General features: G+C 39.0%; 1 protein-coding gene across 2 annotated transcripts in view; it reads left to right on the top strand.

Annotated features, from left to right (window-relative positions):
• Nucleotides 1-505: 505 nt before the first annotated feature.
• FRS2 (fibroblast growth factor receptor substrate 2) overlaps nucleotides 506-20191 on the top strand; it is a 109549-nt gene continuing 89863 nt past the window's right edge. The window contains exon 1 of one of the 2 annotated variants that reach the window (XM_030820001.1): nucleotides 506-661. The gene's annotated coding sequence lies outside the window, so the exon portion shown is untranslated. The remainder of the gene's footprint in view (nucleotides 662-20191) is intronic. The other variant, XM_030820002.1, reaches the window with a different exon arrangement.

Genomic DNA, 20191 nt, shown 5'->3' with positions numbered 1-20191 from the left:
TGGTATCTTTGACCGTTTTTCTCCCCTGCAAAACGTAGATAATAGCACCAACCCCAAGGAGTTTGGGGATGATTAAATAGTTAATGCACCCGAAGGGACTTAATACAGTGCCTACCACGTAGTAAGCGTTCAATAAATGTTAAGTATTATCATTATTTTTTAAAGGAGGCAGATTGGAGCGTAGAGTACACTGAAGGAAGTCGGGAGGCCGGGTGTATGCGCTGGATTGTTGCACCTAAATTCTCCGAGCCTCGGTTTCCTTATTTGTAAAATTAGGTGGCTAACTGGAGTAAAACAACTCAAACAGCAGTTAAAGCAAAGGGTGCAGCAGTAGCCGGGGAACCGAGGAGGCGCGGGGCGGAAAGGGTTAGTTAGGAGCCCGGAGGCTGATCTGTGGGCGCCCGGCGGGAGAGGCCCAGCCCCGCCCCGCCCCGCCCTGGAGGCCCTGGCAGCTCCGGGCTGAGAGCAGTTCCGGTGCCAAAACCCTTCCCTCCCCCGCTCCCCCGGAAGTGCTTTTCCAGGATTCGGGCCGGAGAGAGGCCTTGTAGGCACAGCGGCTGAGACTCGATCTGCTCCAAGTAGGGGCTCCAGCGCGGGTCGGAGTCTGGGGGTTCGCGCCCGCCGACCCACGCCCTGCTCCCTCTCAGCACCTGGGCCGACGGTGAGTGGCTAGGGAAACTGACTGGGACGGCTGCGGGCCCGCGTCAGGGCTGGCGTTCTCGTACCCCCGCTGCCCGCTTCGGGATCCGGGCTGAGGGCTCGGCTGCCGGCGTCCGGGGAAGGGGGTTGTCGACCGCCGCGTACTTCTCCGGGCCAGCGGGACGGGAAGAGCGGGCTGTGGGTCCATGGGGTGGGCGGGGCGGAGCCAGGGAGGGGGTTCCCAGAGCTGTTGTTGCTGTTGGGACTTGGAGTGGGGATGGGCTGGGCCTCCGTCCGTCCGACCCCCTCATGTGTGCTGCCCCAAACCTCGCCGCTCCCCAGTTTGGTATTCTGTGTCCGGCCTGGGGTAGTAGCTGGACACCAGACTCAATCATGTGTTCCAGTTCCCGACTTTTCGCCTCCTCTGGGTCTGTCCCGGGCTCAGTAATTAACCCGGGTCCCAGGGGTGTCGTCTTTTCACTCCAGGGTGGGGCGCTGCCTGTAAATGCCAGGGATCTTTTGCAGAGCTTTTCATCCAGATTTGCTTCAGGGTTGTCCGGTATCGATTTGGACTGGGCTTGGAACCGGCTCTGGATACTTAGGTCGCTGTGGCACCAGCATACTCTGTATCATCTTTACTCACTTGAAAGCTTACTGAAGCGGTTGTTGAAGTAAACTTAAAAAAAAAAAAAAAAAAAAAAAAAACTTGCTTAAGGAAAATCAGTAGTTTAGACACCCCCTCCGCCCGCCTTTTTTTGCAGACATATTAAAAAAAAAAGATGCTTTTCTCTAATCTACACTCTTAATTCTTTTGGCTATCTGATGTCACAGTTGTATGATGAGTTCATTCAGAGGCTGTACGAATTGATTTTAAAGAGTTGGACAATTATATCCTTTCTCCCAAAGTTTGTTTACCTTCATATTTGGAACTGTCATTTTTCTTAAGAAAAATTGTTCTTGGATTTTCTGGAGAGATTCCTTACACTGTTAAAATTGTTGCTGCAATGCAGAGTTTCACACAGGTGGGCAGAGATGTTTTGTTTAAACTTATTCCATGAAGTGTTTACCTCGGATAAACTGAGGATTTCCTAGGAGAGAAAGTGATGTAGGTAGGTTTAGTGAACAGATTTTAGATAGTAAACTTTACTGCTGAAAGGTTTGTAGGAAATATGGGTTTTCCACAATAAATGGTGGTTTAAAAACTTTTTATAAGGGAATGCAGTTACTGCAGATTATTGCTATTAGCAGATGGCCGCTGTTTTTGCAGCGTAAAGTATTCACAAATCACCTTCTTGAAACCAGTGACACTATCTGCACCTCTCATCTTGTGTGTAGATTAGGATTTATACTGTAGTTTTTTGGGTACTTATGTCATTCTCTTTCCTCCCACCCCTGAAAGGGGAGGTGGTATCATGAATCAGGAAAAATAGACTGAAGTGACAAGTTCAGTGAGCTTTCCTATGCAAAGGAAAATTTATTTCAAGGTTGTTGATTTTGCACAGGCAAAGGGTAGATGATTTTTAAAGTCCTTGGAAAAAAATTGTGGAGAGATTAGCTGCACAACTTTACTTTTTCCTTTTCCTTTCTTCCTTTTCCTTTCTTTTTTCTTTCTTTTCGAGACAGCCTCATTCTGCTGCCCAGGCTGCAGCACAATGGCACCATCATAGCTCACTGCAGCCTCTAACTCCTGGACTCAAGCAATCCTTCTGTCTCAGACTCCTGAGTGGCTAGGACTACAGGCACCAACCACCACACCTGGCTAATTTTGTTGTTGTTGTTGTTGTTGTAGAGCTGAGGTTTCACTATGTTGCCCAGGCTGGTCTTGAACTCCTGGGCTCAAGTGATCTTCCTATCTCGGCCTTCCAAAGTGCTGGGATTACAGTTGTGAGCCACCATGCCCAGCATATTTGCACAACTTTTAAATTTAGATAGAAACTGTAGATTCTTCCACATGTGAAGTACTTAATTATTTAGAGCATAAGATTGGAATATTGGAATTGAGAGAATCTGGAAAAATAGTTAAGTTAGATGTAGTTACAGATTTGCAGATATGACAATGTATTTTGAAGGGAAATATTTCAAGAGTTTTAAGAGCAGAGAAAGGTGATGGGGGAAAATCAGATACTGATGGTATTTTTATATTATACAAGTCAATTCAGCAAACACTGAGCATTTGCTATGCATCAAGCTATGTTAGGTAACTATGTAAGGAGCAAATAAAGGTATAGCCGTAACAGGTGAGTTTCATGTTTTCGTAATCATTTCTGAAATCATGAAGAGTTGAGTTGTATTCTTTAGGCATACTAACAATTTTTTTTTTTAATTGGGACAACGTTGGCGATGGGTGTTGAGTGCTTCATGAAAAGCTCTATACTAGGCATTTTAGGATATAAAGATTAAACTTTCGGTTTTTAGGAATTTGAAATCTAGAAGGGGATAGAAGATTTGCGTAAACATTTACAACATAAACATTTGTAAATACTTATGGATGGTTTGAGGTAAAGTTTGGAGTAAATTATACAAAAGAAGAAAGGGTTCATTTTTAGCTTAAGTAATGGAAATTTGTGGAGATAGCTCAGAAGCTACTGTTTATTGAGCATTTACTGAACAGACTTAATGCTAGTTGCTGTTTACAGCATTTTCTTAGCTTCACAGCAATATGTAAGTACCTTAATAATGAGGACAGTGAGGCTCAAATATGTTAAGTTACTTGCCTGGGCTATGTGGCTAGCATGTAACAGCCCCAATTTGAATCCATATCTGTCTGGTGCCAAAGCCTGTGTGTTTCTACTGCATCATGTTGCTTCCCAATAAACTGGTAACCTGAGTTTAATGTTACAGAGAATAAGACTTTTCTAAGACAAAGATTTATGGATTGGGAGTAGGTGGATGAAGAAGGCCTTTCAAATAAAGAGAATGATGTGAGCGGAAGTGTGGAGGTGAGAAAGTTCATTGTGTACTTGGAGAAAAGTTAGTGGACTAGATTACCTGGAATATACTGTTCATTTTTGGGAATTAGAGATGATGTTTGAATTTTAAGTGGGGGCAGGACTGTGGAGCATGTTTATGTGCTGCTTTTAGAAGTTCCACATTTGGGGAAGAAAAGTTCGACATTTGGGAGGTAATGAGAAGTTACCAAGGTCTAATAGAGTAGTGTGCAGAATGATTTGATGTGGAAAGCTGACTTTCAATATAGTATAAATACTGGGCAAGGGCAGTGGTAACGGAATTAGAGTGAAGGCGCTGCAGGACCTCAATGTCATAGGTGGGTGGCGAGGAGGAGGGGATTTTTGGAGCAGGTTTGGAGGAGAGGGAAGGTGAAGATTACACTTTTGTTTTTGAGACAGAGTCTCGCTCTGTTGCCAGGCTAGAGTGCGGTGGCGTGATCTTGGCTCACTGCAATCTCCGCCTCCTGGGTTCAAGTGATTCTCCTGCTTCAGCTTCCCGAATAGCTGGGACTACAGGTGCTCGCCACCACGCCCAGCTAATTTTTTGTATTTTTAGTAGAGACGGGGTTTCACCACGTTGGCCAGGATGGTCTCGATTTGTTGACCTCGTGATCCGCCTGCCTCAGCCTCCCAAAGTGCTGGGATTACAGGCGTGAGCCACCGTGCCCGGCCGAAGATTACACTTTTTAAGTGTCGGTGATGTTGACCGTGGGGTGGTACTCTTACTAGAAATATGGGCAAGGAGGTATGTAATGAGATCAGTTTTGGATTTGTTGACTTTTTTGTGTACTTGCCAAATGCTGGAAATGTCCAAAGGCTTTTGGAAATGTGGATTTGTGGTTCAGGGTAGAGGTCAGGACTAGGCATATATTAAACATAGGTTTAGTATTCAAATAGGTGTACTAGTTGAATCTGTGTAAGAAGATGAAAGTGCCAAGGGAGAATGTAGAGGGGAAAGAAAAAAAAAACTTCTGTTTTAAATGGCATCTGTTTAAAACAGAAGGAAATATGCTAAGTGATTTATTTTATGCAGTGGGTAAAGAATTTGATAGTATGTGTACTGCTTCTTCACACTGTAGGTTCACACGGAGTAGAAAGAATCTGATGGTTAAAAATCCAATTGGGAAATACAGTTTTCTTGCCCTTGGTAGCAAGAATACTATGCTATCATTACCCTATTTCAGGGAGGACAAACTACTTCAGACTCATTTCTTCCAGAGTGTCAGATTTTGTTACTTAAAAGCTGTATTAGGTTGTTTCTTTTGGACATTCGTTTGGCAAGTGGTATGTGAGGAGTTGGAAGCAAATCTCTGATACAGTATTTCACTTATTTATGTGTATGACATCGATTTTGGTTTCAATATCAAGAACCTCTGAATATTCAAAGATAATATTTACATCTCATTAAGGCCGTTAATATTGCTTTTTATAGAAAATGGCATTTAATTACATATTTTTCTTCCAACTCTATAAGTTCTTTTGATTAACATGATTAGTTTTGGCTTATAATGTTTGGATTATATTAGAGGGATAGAATAGGATACTTTTATCCATTATATGATAACACATATGAAAGTTACATATTTTATTTTGGAAACTGTTTAAGAACTGTAAATTTATAGAATTTCATGTGGCTTTCTGTTTAGGTATTTAAATAGGGGGAACTCGAGTATTAATGTGTAAAAGATTATAATAGTTTGCAGAATGAGGCTTAGAGTTGTAACTTTTTGAGGGCAAGTTTATTATTTTTAGACTGAGTTACCATGGAAGTGTTTATTTCCTTCGTGAAAATTAATACATTCCTTTTGTTTTTCAGGAATATGTTTTCCACTATATCACAGGCACTTGGGAATGTCGAAAGAGTCCTGTGTCAATGTTGTTGGAGGCAGGGGGTTTTGTGTGTGCTTTGTCTGGGCTGTTTGGCTTAGTTTCAGTAAGCCTGGTATTAATGAGGCAAAGGTCAGGAGTTCCATTTAGCTTCAGTCTAAATGATGGCCAGGGAGTACACCCCTCACTCCCTCCAGCTGTCTTGGAAATTCCTTGGTTGTCATTGGTCACAAAGGTGACTAGATGAGGGTGGATTGTTATACCATTGGAAGAATATTAGAGGAAACTTAGGATAATGGCTGGGACCTCTGACTCTAGAATTAGGTAGACCCGTGTCAAAATCCTTGGTGTTCCACCTTGGGAGAGTCCCTAAACTTCTCCAAGCTTACATTTCCTCATTATTGAATAGGTTAATATTTGGTTTGGGCATTACCTATCATCACTTTCCTTTTCTCAATGGGAGCTAGCCACTTAAACTTGTGGCTCCCGAAGTGCTGGACTGTGGAGTAGTGTCAGTTCATGATAGAGTTTTCCTTTGAGTGAAAGGAGAATGTAGTTGGCTTCTTTAAAGCTAAGTCTATTGATTTTTTTTTCTAAAATTATCTTTTACCATTTTTGATGGTCGCTTAGTTCTTTTATGAAATAGTGGTGATGGGTAATCGGTAGTTTTTGTTTTTGTTTTTTAAATGTCTTTGGCAGAATAAAAGTTGGCAGCCCTATGCTGGTCACCCTCTCCTTCCTCGTGCCCCTTTTTAAGGATTATGGTTCTGTGAAATCCGAAAATCTTGGCTTAAATGGAATCTGAGGGATTGGAGGAGACTATTCATCCACATATTTATGCATATTAAAGAAGGTTTGGGGTACATTCTGCTCTTATGTTAGCCTACAGAGGTTGTATTGTGATTCTCGCCACCATTGAATTTAATTTTGTCAAGATTCACAGTCAATACTTATAACACATTTCAAGGAGCAGTTCAGACTGTTTTCAGTTGAGTTCACACAAGTGGCTCTAAATTACTTGTTTAAGACTGTGTTTCTCAACCAGAGCCTCCGGAGAAAACTGTTGAACTGTGGGCGCTGCCTGGGGGTGCTGCTTTAAGTTATTACTCTGTTGATTAGCCAACAAGATAAATAACTCGCCTTTGACATAGTGAAGCAGCAGAAATTGGCTTTCCATTTCACTTCTTCTGCAGGAAAGATAGAGCAAGAAAAGCCTTTTTATTAATATAGCAAGTAAACCTTGTACAAATATCAGTATTCAAAATGCTTTCTAGAGAAAGAATAGTGCAGCACTGTGCGTAATGGGTTATGTAAGTGGAGTCACAGAAGTCCTTCTGGGGACACAAGCCAATTATGAACATAAGTGCTTATTGAAATTGCATCAGTTGTCTAGATGAGGACCTTATTGACTCCCTGGTTCACTTGGGTGGGCAGGCGGCGGTGTGTGGGGGGGATGGGGGGATGTGGGGGTGGGGAACTTAAGGTGCAAACCTAGCCTAGGTGACTGTTAAATTAAGGCTTAACATTTGTTTCTTTTGAGTGTTTTTGGTTGGGTAATTTTAAAAGTTGGGAATGCTATAGAAATATTTAAATTCTATTAGAATGCCTAAAGCAAAATGTTCAGGTTAAGTTGAAATGGCTTGGACCCTCTGTTAATTTTAAAGAAAACTGTGGGTTTGCTGCTTTAGATATTAAAATGATATGGGTTTATAGAGTTATGTTGTATATCATTGTTTCTGGTAAATAAAAAATGTTTAATTCATTTATTTTAACAGTGCTTTAATTTTTCTCTTAAAGTACTCCCAATGGCAGAAATGTGGATGAATAGTACCCTCAGAAGTCTAGGAATGCAGCCCAAAGTGTGCCTGCTATAAATTGAAGTTTTTGATGCCTGTAGGGTTTTATATTTTAAAGTTTATATAAATGTTGCATTTTGCTATCTTACATGCGTGTTGACAGTATTTTAAAATACTCTTAACTAAAACTGATGCTCCTAAGAGAGAGTGCAGTGTTCATCCTGTGGCTTTTTATATCCCTGTGACATGGCTTTATCACTGGTTAGTAGTACTGTGCTTAACTACTTAATAGTAGCTCATTTATTTATTTATTTATTTATTTTTTTTGAGACAGAGTCTCGCTCTGTTGCCCAGGCTGGAGTGCAGTGGCATGATCTTGGCTCACTGCAAGCTCCGCCTCCTGGGTTCACACCATTCTCCTGCCTCAGCCTCCCGAGTAGCTGGGACTACAGGCGCCCACCACCATGCCTGGCTAATTTTTTCTATTTTTTAGTAGAGACGGGGTTTCACCATGTTAGCCAGGATGGTCTTGATCTCCTGACCTTGTGATCTGCCCGCCTCGGCCTCCCAAAGTGCTGGGATTACAGGCGTGAGCCACCGCGCCCGGCTATTTATTTTTAAACCCTGTGTCTGATGGTTTTTGTTGGAACATAGGAGATCGTAAACAATTTCTGATACTTCCTATGTATTTTTAATAAATAGCAAGCTGTTTTAAATACTACTAAGAAGCTGTAGTTTCATAGAAATAAAATGACTTTCAAGGGGAATTTAATCCGTTAAAATTTTTTTTCTATTTAAGATTTTAAAATTATCAATGTATTTCTATCATTATAATAAAATATGGTAGTACTATCTAAGAGCTTTCTGAAATGATGGAAATGTTCTGTGTCTATGCTGTTCAACATGGTGGCCCATATATAGCTTCTAAGCACTTAAAATATATCCAGTGTTATAGGAGAACTAAATTTTTAATTGAATTTAATTTTAATTAATTTAAATATGAATACCCACATGTGGCTAGTGGCTGCTGTATTAGTGCAGCTCTATAAGGTTAGGAAAACGAGACAGAAGAGAGATCAGACATCTTCATCCCACCTCTTACCTCACATGTAGGCAGATTAGGCACTCAGTAAGTATTTGTGGAATGAAATAATTCATCTTTTTGTTTGAATTTTGAAGACCAGTGTTTGTGAAGTATTCTAAATTTTTGGGGAGGAGCCATAGATTTTTGAATTTTTTTCTTCTATATTGATTTTCAGAATTTTATTCTTACAAAGACATACATCGTGTGTGTGTGTGTGTGTGTCTGTGTGTGTGTGTGTTTGTGTGTGTAAAGAATTATATAATAAACTACCATGTATGACCAACCACTTTAAAAAACAGAACACTGCCAGCACCTTTGATGGCCCTTCATGTTTCTCACTACCTGTGATCTCTGACACACTCTTTAACTGCCATCTGAATTTTATATTAATCATTACCTTGCTTTTCGTTTTAATTTTATATGAATGTCTTTTTTTTTTTTTTTTTTAACGTTTCCCTCTGTCTTGAAGTTTGGAAGTTAAACTCTGTGTAGCTTTATTTTAGTTCTCCCTGACCTCCAACAAATGAGATACTTTTGTTTTAAACACTGTTACTTTGATTTGCCTGTGCACTGTATTTACAGATGTCTGCTTATTCTCATTTGCATCTGAGACCTCTGATCTAGGACCATTTTTCTTTGTGTGAAGTACATCTTTTAGAATTTTCACTAGGGAGGGTGTGTTGGAAAACTTTTTACTTGTTGGAAAATGGCTTTTTCTTAGTCTCATTCCTGAAACTGGTTTTCCCGAATATATGTTCTAGATTGGCAGTTGTTTTTTCTTTGTTCGTTATAGATTTTATTTCGTTCTCTTCTGGCTTTTATTGCTGTTGAAAAATACACAGTGTGATTGACAGTCCTTTACAGTTAATCTGTTGTTTCTTTCTGTTTGTTTTTGTTTTTTTTTGAGACCAGTCTTACTCTGTTGCCAGGCTGGAGTGCAGTGGCGTGATCTCAGCTCACTGCAGCCTCTGCCTCCCGGGTTCAAGCAATTCTTCTGCCTCAGTCTCCTGAGTAGCTGGGATTACAGGAGTGTGCCACCACACCTGGCTAATTTTTGTATTTTTAGTAGAGATGGGGTTTCACTGTGTTGGCTAGGATGGTCTCCCTCTCCTGACCTCATGATCCGCCTGCCTCAGCCTCCCAAAGTGCTGGGATTACAGGTGCGAGCCACTGTGCCCGGCCTGATCTGTTGTTTCTTTATGGCTAGTTTTAGAACTGCTTCTTTGTCCTTGGTGATCTGCATTTTCATTTTTATGTTTGGAAGTTGATTTCTTTTTATTTATCATGCTTGGTATTAACTAGGTTTTCGAATCTGAAGATTAGTGTCTTTCAACAATTTTGGAGAATTTTTGGCCTTTTTCTTAAATTTTGTCTTCCATATTTTCTGTTTGGAACTTGTGTTTGAAGTATGTTAGATCTTCTTACTCTACCTCCGTGTCTCTTAACCTGTCTTTTATATTGTCCATTTCATTATCTTTGTGTATTGTATTGTGTTCTGGATACTTTTCTTGAAGTTAGCTACTTCTCCAGCTGTGTTCAACCAGTTTATTGAATTTAAAAACTTTTTATTTAACTATCATACCCATTTTTTTCATTTTGGTTAAATACACATAACATAGAATTTACCATTTAACCATTTTTAAGTGCACAGTTTGGTGGCATTAAATGCATTCACATCATTGTGCATCTGTCACCACTACTGATCTCCAGAACTTTTTCATCATCATGAACCAAAACTTGTACCCATTAGACAGTAATTCCTTATTTCCTCTTTTCTCTAACTCCTGGCAGCCACTATTTGAGTTTCTGCCTCTACAAATTTGACTATTCTAGGTACTTCATGTAAGTGGAATCATAAAATATTTGTCTTTTTGTATCTGATTTATTTTACTTAGCATGTTTTCTAGGTTAGTCTATGTTATAGCATGTTCTTTGAGTTTTACAAATTTATGTTAGAGATGGGGTCTTGCTATATTGCCCAGGCTGGAGTGCAGTGACTCTTCATAGGGGCGATCATAGCACACTACAACCTCAAATTTCTGAACTCAAGCCATCTTCCTGTCTCAGCTTCCCAAGTATCTGGGAGCACAGGCACGTGCCACTGCACCTGGCTATTGTTTTTAAAAATTTCATTTACTATATATTTTTGTTTCTAGACATTTTATTCAGTTCCTTCTTAAGACTATCATCCTTTTTTTGGGTAGTCTTATTCCTTTTCTTGGTTATATTCTCAAGATTTATTTCTTAAAAATCTATTAAATATACTTATTTTACATTTTGTGCCTGATAATCCAGTATCTGAAGTCTTTGCAGACATGATTCTGCTGTTTGTTTCTGCTGGCTGTTGCTTATGGTGCCACACCTTCTTGTCTTGTAATTTTTGACTGTGAAGTTCTTGTAACTTTATATTAGTTTTGCAGAGTGATTTTTAGTAGTACTTAAAAATTTTATTCCTTAGAGCTTATAAGTAAACGCCTGGAGAATAGTGTCCTATTTTCTTAAACTTTTTGTTTTGAAATAATTTCAAACTTACAGGAAAGTTGCAAGAATAGTGCAGTAGACCTCTGTATACCCTTTATCCATATTCACTAATTTTTAATATTTTGCCATATTTTTCTTTCTGCATACACACATTTATTTTTTTGTGAACCATTGAAGAGTAGGTTGTATGCCTTTTACCTCAGGGTGTATTTCCTAAGAATAAGGGTATTCTCTTAAGATAATCACAGTACCATTATGAAAGTCCAAATTCCAGAATTTTTTTTTTTTTGAGATAAGGTCTCTCCCTGTTGTCCAGGCTGTAGTGCAGTGGCACAATCACAACTCACTACAACCTTGAACTCCTAGGCTCAAGAGATACTCATGCCTCTCTCGTAGCTGGAACTACAGGCAGGCCCAACCATGCCCAGCTAAGTTTTTTTTTTTTTTAAGATTTTTGTAGAGACTATGTCTCACTATGTTGACCAGGCTGGTCTGAAACTCTTGGGCTCAAGCTATCCTGTCTCGGCCTCCCAAAGTGCTGGAATTACAGGCATAAGCCACCAAACCTGGCCCGAGAAATTTAACGTTGATACAGTACTTTACACTTTACATTCCCATTTGATAATTTGATCACATATTGTATTTTAGTCTCTTTTAATTTGGGGAGAGTTCCTCAGCAGTTCTTTGTCTTTCATGCGATTGAAGGGTATAGGTCATTTATTTTATGGAAAATTTTTCAACTTGGGCTTGTCTGATTTGATCTGTTTCGCTTTTTGATTGTAGTCAGGTTATCTTTAGTCAGAATGTTACAAAAGTGATGTTTTCCTCTCAGATTATCACATCTGGAGATATATAATGCCCACTTGCCCCTCATTAGTGATTTTAACTTCCGTCAAGATGTAATCTGGTTCTTCTACTCTATAGTTACTATTTTTCCTTGTAACAAGCAGTCTGCGTAGAGATACCTTAGTGTTTTATGGTTTTTTTTCCTTAATGAAAACTAAGTGTAGTAATAATATACCTTATATTTGTATAGTGCTTTCTGTATGTATGTGTATAATGTATAAGTAGATATAATTGTATATGTATAATTGTTGAGAGTTTAAGGCTTGTGTAGAAGAGGTTTTTGATACTTTGCATAACTCTAGCTAAGATTTGTCAGATCAAAAAGTCGATAGAGTTGCACATAGCAAAGAAAATTCTAAAGCATTAGGTGACAAAGATTAGTGAGGCAGATTTTTTGATACCAGATCATTTCTTTTTATTAAACAATCCTTTAAGATATGAGTGATTAGAGGAGGTGACTTAAGGTTTTCCTAAGGTAAACTTTTACGTTGATATTACGGGAGTGTTGGTTAATATAATCCTTTGATCTGGTAAATTGGTAGAAGCTGGGCCTTTTTCCCTCTAACCCTCTACCTCCCATTCCCAGTTAAAGCTGGAGAGACTTGGGCATTGAACCTTGTTAAAACGTGAATTCATCCACTGACCGACCGAGTCAATAGATAGTTATTGGGAGCCTACCATATTAGGCATTGTGTTAAAATGTTTAATTAAGACAGATGTGATTGCTGTCATGGAGCACAGTCCAGAGGTAATAAGCTTTTATATCCTTTGTGTGTAGTAGTCATTTATATATTTAAAGTGAATGTATGTAAGAAAATATCATTTATATCTGTTGAAACTGTTTTCTGGCAAGGAAGAAAGTTCCGAGGGCTCTTGCTTAATAAATTATGTAAGTATAGGCTTTGAGGTTCAAAACTATTCAGTTAAGCATGTTCTGAAAATTGACTGATATTTTCATTTAAAGTGAAGCCTTTTATTAAAACCTGACTTAAGTAAATTACATTCAATCTAAAGACTGCCATTTGCCTTCTATGGAGTTTTGTGAATAGTAGGTTAGTGCCTTGAAAGCTACATGTTACAGGGCTCATTTTACATTCCCACGTCTCCCACTCTCAGAAAAGTTTAATATTATACATGCTAGTGCATGTATTATTTTAAGATTTTATTTTGAAGTAGACTCACAGGAAGTTGGAAAATAATAGTCCTGCATACCTTCACTTGGTTTTCCCAGTGAAAACATCTTATATAGATGTCATTTATGAACATAAAAAAATTGACATCAATACATTACTGTTAATGAGACAACATATGGTATACAAATTTCACCATTTTTCAAGCCTGGACTTCCTTGTGCATGCATGTGTATATATAGTGCTGTGTAATTTTATCCCATGTGTAGTTTTGTGGAAACAATACCACAATCAAGATACAGAATTGTTCTATCACCATGAAAGAACTCCTTAGTGCTGCCTCTTTGTAGTTACAATGCCCCGTGCCCCCCAACCACTAGTTTTGTCATTTTGAGAATGTTGCATGAAGTCATGTAGTATGTAATCTTTGGAGATTCATGTTTTAAAAATGTAATTTGTTTTAATTCAAAAAGTGAAATCTCAGAAAGTTTACAAAAATAGAAAAAAATCTTAATTCTATCACTAATACAGTCAATTTTGGAGTTTTTTATAGCCTTTTCCATGTACATCTTACATCATTTATATGCTCAATTTTGTTTGCTGCTTTTTACAAACTTTATATTAAGTATTTTCTGTGTCACCATCCATCATATTTAGTTTTTGCTATCATAAGAAATGTTGCAAAATATAAAAAAAAATTAAGCTTAAAAAGAGAAATATTGCAGAAAACACCTTTGAGTATATGGATTTCTTCATATTTCTAGTTATTTCCTTGAGGTAGATTCCCAGGTATGATTTTTGAGTCAAAGGATATGAGAGTTTTTTAGTCTTGAAATGTGGTTAAATTGCTTCTCAAAAGGATAGTATTATTAGTACTGTTTCACTGTATTCTTTTAGATTGGGTATTAGTGCTGCTTTCCGCTTCCCCCAACTTACTAGGTGAGAAAGGTACTTCACTGTTGTGGTTTTAGAGTGCATTTCTTTATGTAACAGTTTTTTCATGAAGAGTAAAATTGATTATAATGTCATAAGACGTGAACTTTAAAAAATGTGATATTACTTTTAATTAATTGGAAAAGCTTTTTTTTGTGTGTGTACAGAGTCTCGCTTTGTCGCCTAGGCTAGAGTGCAGTGGTGCGATCTCGGCTCACTGCAACCTCTGCCTCCCGGGTTCACGCCATTCTCCTGCCTCAGCCTCCTGAGTAACTGGAACTACAGGCGCCCGCCACCACGCCCGGCTAATTTTTTGTATTTTTAGTAGAGATGGGGTTTCACCATGTTAGCCAGGATGGTCTCGATCTCCTGACGTTGTGATCTGCTCACCTCGGCCTCCCAGAGTGCTGGGATTACAAGTGTGAGCCACTGCACCCGGCCTGGAAAAGCTTTTTAATATCTGTGCCAGTGTTCCACAGTTCTGAGTTGAATCACCACATCCTTCTCTTTAGCTTACAGGTTTACCTACAAAATGATTGCCAGTTTCTACATTGCTTCTCTTTGGTCTTTATCATTATCTCCTAGTTACTCTCCTCAATTTGGATTCTCGACCTTTCTTCCTGTCTGCTGCCTGTTCAAAGAGCTGCTGCTCCCTCCACTGGTACCACGCCAGCACCTCATTCATTTTTCCTATGTTGTCACTTTCAAGTGCCTAGTAGTGCTGACATGTTAATACATTACTGTAATCTTATCTTTATAGTTAAGTATAGCCCTGGGAGACTACAGTCTCCTGGAGCTCTCAGGAGTATTGGCCTTGACTTTTTTTGATGGCTGTTTAGGAATTTATATGGCTAATAATGTCTGAAGTCTGTATGTGTAACATATGAATACAAAAATAACAAAACAACAAGAAAATTGTGCATCTTTTACTTTTCTGTATATTTTGGGAGACAGCAGTACTATGTTGTTAGAGCAGCAGATCATTATGGTAACAACAGAAGACATCAAAACCTGCCAGGCATGGTGACATGCACCTGTGGTCCCAGCTACTTGAGAGGCGGAGGTGGAAGGATCACTTGAACCCAGGAGTTCAACACTAGCCTGGGCAACATAGTAAGACCTCATCTTAAAACACACACACACACACACACACACACACACTCACCCCCCAAAACTCTTAAAGTAAAACAGAAGGTTTTTAATTTATTTTTTAAATTTATTTTATTTATTTATTTATTTTTGAGACGGAGTCTCGCTCTGTCCCCCAGGCTGGAGTGCAGTGGCGCCATCTCCGCTCACTGCAAGCTCCGCCGCCCGGGTTCATGCCATTCTCCTGCCTCAGCCTCCTGAGTAGCTGGGACTACAGGCGTCCGACACCACGCCCAGCTAATTTTTTGTATTTTTAGTAGAGATGGGGTTTCACCGTGTTAGCCAGGATGGTCTCGATCTCCTGACCTCGTGATCTGCCTGCCTCGGCCTCCCAAAGTGCTGGGATTACAGGCGTGAGCCACCGTGCCTGGCCTACTTATTTATTTATTTAGAGATGGAGTCTTGCTCTTGTCACCCGGGCTGGAGTGCAGTGGTGCAATCTCGTCTCACTGCAACCTCCACCTCCGAAGTTCAGGCGATTTTCCTGCCTCAGCCTCCTGAGTAGCTGGGATTACAGGCTCCCGCCTTCATGCCTGGCTAATTTTTGTATTTTAGTAGAGATGAGGTTTCACCATGTTGGCCAGGCTGGTCTAGAGCTCCTGACCTTGGGTGATCTGCCCACCTCGGCCTCCCAAATTGCTGGGATTACAGGCATGAGCCACCATACCTGACTTAAACAGGTTTTAATTGAATACTTACTAAGATTCAGACACTGTACTTAAGTGCATTTTTTTCAGTCTTCACAGTAATTCTGTAAATTTTGAGGTAGCTACATATAAAGATCCTCTATGTGATATATTGAGTAGGTATTTGAAAATGTTGGTTACAAGGAATCATAAAAAATAACATTTTTTTATTTTAACTAGAATATACATTCCTTCACTTTTTCCCTATAGGGTCAAGGTTTTTGTTTGTGGATGGGTCCTTTGATTAGAGTTCTGAATTGCCTTTTTTGGCATAATCCACAGCCATGCAGCATTATCCATTAAGTATCCTAATAGATTCCCTTTTGTATGGAGAAGAGAGAACATAAGGCACTTTCAGTGTAATACAGGCATACCTCATTTTTTTGTGTTTTGCAGATAATTGCATTTTTTTTTTAACAGATTGAAGGTTTGTGGCAACCCTGTATTCAGAATTCTGTATCAGTGCCATTTTTCCAGCCAGCATGTGCTTACTTCATGTCTCTGGGTCACATTTTGGTAATTCTCACAGTATTTCAAACTTTTTATCATTATTATATCTGTTATGGTGATCTTTGATGTTACTATTGTAATTGTTTTGGGGCACCTCAAACTGTGCCCATATAGGATGGTGAACTTGATCAATAAATGTGTGTGTTCTGACTGCTCCACCGAATGGTTGTTTCTGTATCTCTTTCCCGCTCCTCAGGGTTCCCTATTTCCTGAGACCCTAAATATTGAAATTAGGCCAGTTAGTCCTATGATGGCCTCTAAGTGTTCAAGTGAAAGGAGGAGTCACACATCTCTCACTTTAAATCAAAAGCTAGAAGTGATTCAAGTTAGGGAGGAAGGCATGTTGAAAGAGAAGCCTCTTGTGCCAGTTAGGTTGTAAATGTAAAGGAAAAGTTCTTGAAGGAAATGAAAAGTGCTACTCCAGTGAACTTCCAGATGATAAGAAAGCGAAAGTCTTATTGCTGGTATGGAGAAAGTTTTAATGTCCTGAATAGAAGATCAAACCAGCCATAACATTCCCTTAAGCCAAAGCCTAATCCAGAGCAAGACCCTAATTCTGTTCAATTGTATGAGGGTTGAGAGAGGTGAGGAAGCTGCAGAAAAAAGGTTTGAAGCCAAGTAGAGGTTGGTTCATGAGGTTTAGGGAAGGGGCCATCTGTGTAACATAAAAGTGCAAGGTGAAGTAGCAAATGCTGATGTAGAAGCTGCAGCAAGTTACCTAGAAGAACTTCTTTATCATTTTTCTTAGAATTATGTTTTATTGTTATATAGATGAGGGCATGATATGTTGCCCAGCCTGGTCTCGAACTCCTGGCCTCGCCTCCTTATGCACCAGAACCACAGGCCTGAGCCAACATGCCTCACCAGAAGAACTAATTTAGATAATCCATGAAGGTGGCTACCCTGAACAACAAATTTTATTGTAGGTGAAACAGCTTTCTATTGCAAGGTGCCGTCTAGGACTTTCATAGCTAGAGAGAAATCTATGCTTGGTTTGAAAGCTTCAAAGGACAGGCTGACTCTCTACTTAGGGGTCAATGCAGCTGGTGACTTGAAGTTAACATTTGCCATTCCAGAAGTCTTAAGGCCCCTTAAGAATGATGGTAAATCTACTCTGTTCTTTATAAATGGAACAACAAAGTCTGGATAACAGCACATCTCTTTACAGCATGGTTTATTGAATATTTTAAGCCCACTGTTGAGACCTACTGCCCAGAAGAAAAGATTTTTTTCAAAATATTACTACTCACTGACAATGTACCTGGTCACTCAAGAGCTGTGATAGGGATGTACAAGATTAATGTTGTTTTCATGCCTACTAACACATCTATTCTGCTGCCCATAGATTGAGGAGTAATTTTGACTTTCAAGTCTTATTGTTTAAGAAATACTATTTGGTAATACTATAGGTGCCATAGGTAGTGATTCTTCTGATGGATCTCGGCAAAGTAAATTGAAAACCTTCTGGAAAGGATTCACCATTCCAGATGTCATTAAGAACACTTGTGATTTATGGGAGGAGGTAAAAATATCAACATTAACAGGAGTTTGGAAGAAGTTGATTCCAGCTCTCATAGATCTCTTTGAGAGATTGAAGACTTCAGTGGAGGAAGTAATAGCATATATGGTGAACATTGCAAAAGGATTGGAATTAGAACTACAGCCTTAGGATGTGACTGAATTGCTGCAATCTCATGGTCAAACTTTAATGGACAAGGAATTGCTTCTTAGGAATGAGCAAAGAATAGTTTCTGAGATGGAATCTACTCCTGATGAAGATTTTGGGAACATTGTTAAAATGATAACAAAAGATTTAGAATATTACATAAATTGAGTTGATAAAGCAGTGGCAGGGTTTGAGAGGATTGATGACTCCAATTTTGAAAGAAGTTCTACTGTGGGTAAAATGCAGTAAATTAGCACCACATGCTACAGAGAAATCTTTTGTGAAAGGAAGAATCATTTGATGCGGCAAGTGATTGTTGCCTTAAGAAATTGCCGCAGCCGCCCCACCCTTTAGCAACCACCACTCTGATCAGTCAGCAGCTGTAACCTTGAGACCAAACCCTACACTAGCAAAAAGATGACCACTTGCTGAAGGATCAGATGATCATTAGCATTTTTTAGTAATAAAGTATTTTAAAATTAAGGTATGTGTGTTTTTTTTAGACATAATGCTGTTGCACACTTAATAGACTACGGTACAGTGTAAACATAACTTCTGTTTGCCCTGGGAAACCAAAAACTTTGTGACTTGCTTTATTGCAAAATTTGCTTTATTGCTGTGGTCTGGAGCAGAACCCGCAATATCTTTGAGTTATGCTTGTATATAAAATCCTTCTACATTTTCATGCTTTTCCTCCTATTTAAAGCTGTTTTGACATACACCTAATTCCATAATAACTTTAAAAAATACTAGCCTCTGAATCTTTTTGAACTTTTCAACATAATTTTCACAGAAACAACCTTTTTCCTCATAATTCAGTTCATACGATCTTAAATTACATAATTACAATAACAAGTACAGTTGGCATAAACTGGTTTGGGAACGGACAGCTGGCTCTTATTAAGCATTAAGTGCAGAAGGGTAGGGACATGTTAAGAAAGTGGTCTGCTTAGAAGACTACTAGGTGTAGGTGATGAGCCTCTGTTGGGCATTAGGGAGTGATTTATGGAGGGATTGGAGAGCTTTATTTTTGTAAGTCTGACACAGTAGAAGTCTGTTAAAAGAGTTTCTACTGAATTATTATTCCTCTTTCCATTTTATAGATGAAAAAACTGAGGCCTCAGAGAGTTAAGTAACCTTCCCAAGGTCAGGCAGGTGATAATAATGGAGCCCCAGGATTTTTACCTAGATGTGTATAGGTTCAAATACAGCATGTACTCTTACCTTCTGTGCCAGTGTTTGATGCCTTTTAGGGAATCTGATTTACCCAGTCAATAGGTAATCTTGAGTGGTCTTCACGTAGTGTTTGGGGTAGAGATCTGTAAGTTGTCCCACGTCTTAGATACTGGCTTCATTTTGCTCCTTGGTTCTTTTTTTGCACCAACTCTGTGTAAGAAAAATGAGGGTACATTCCAAGATGAAAATTAAGCTTGTAAGACTTGGTTAGGTGGCTTCCGCCTATAATCCCAGCACTTTTGGAGGCTGAGGTGGGAGGATTGCTTGAGCTCAGGAGTTCAAGACCAGTCTGGGCAACATGGTGAAACCCCGTCTCTACTAAAAATACAAAAATTGCCTGGGTGTGGTGGTGCATGCCTGTAGTCCCAGCTACTCAGGAGGCTGAGGCAGGAGAATCGCTTGAACCCAGGAGGCGGAAATTGCAGTGAGCCGAGACCACGCCACTGCACTGCAGCCTGGGTGACAGAGCAAGACTCCATCTCAAAAAAAAAAAAAAAATTATTGGTTGGTGACATTCTTGTCCTTTTTCTTTGTAATTGTCAAGATATGTAAATACCACATATTAATTCTGAGGTGTTTTTTACATCCTGTTTCTTTAACTGTACATTTTGTGAAGTTTTTGGGGTTTTTTTTGGCTTTTTTGGGGGTCATTAGCCTGAGTGTTTGAATCTGGCAAAGGAATATACTGATTGTTTGATATGCCAGCTAACATCTTTTGTTTGCTGAGGTATATTCTAGACCTCAAGAGACTGCAATTGATTTTAACAACAAACCTTTGAGCTATATAGTTTGATTAAAAAAAAAATAGGTCATCAAGTCTAAAACATACTGATGTAGCAGTATGTTCAGATGGCCAAGTCATAATCTTGTTAACAAAAGACCCAGTAAAGGATTTTAACAAAAAATAAATACACTACTCTTTATAATGTTACCATTATGAATTTTCCCCATTTCAAGAATTTGCTTTCTAGTTTTATAATCAAATAGATTGTTTGAATCTGAGAAAGAAGAGGGGACCTGAGTAGTATTAGCTGCTATCAAATTAATAGTTCTTTATCTAATAGCAAAAACAAAAATCATATTAAATAACAACATTTAAAAATTAGCTTGAAAAAGATGAATTGTTTCTTTACATTTCTTGAGTTTTAATGACTAATTGAGGGATTATAGTGTTCAGCTTATTTGGAATTTAAGAGCTAAAAAGAAAAATTCCATTAGAAAAATACCTTAAAAATGTGTGGGTTTTTTTTTTTTTTTTTT

The sequence above is a fragment of the Nomascus leucogenys genome, chromosome 10, assembly GCF_006542625.1.
Source record: "Nomascus leucogenys isolate Asia chromosome 10, Asia_NLE_v1, whole genome shotgun sequence".
NCBI classification, from domain to species: Eukaryota; Metazoa; Chordata; class Mammalia; order Primates; family Hylobatidae; genus Nomascus; species Nomascus leucogenys.
The sequence above is the reverse complement of the archived record's forward strand: the minus strand, read 5'-3'. Positions and strand labels throughout refer to the sequence as shown.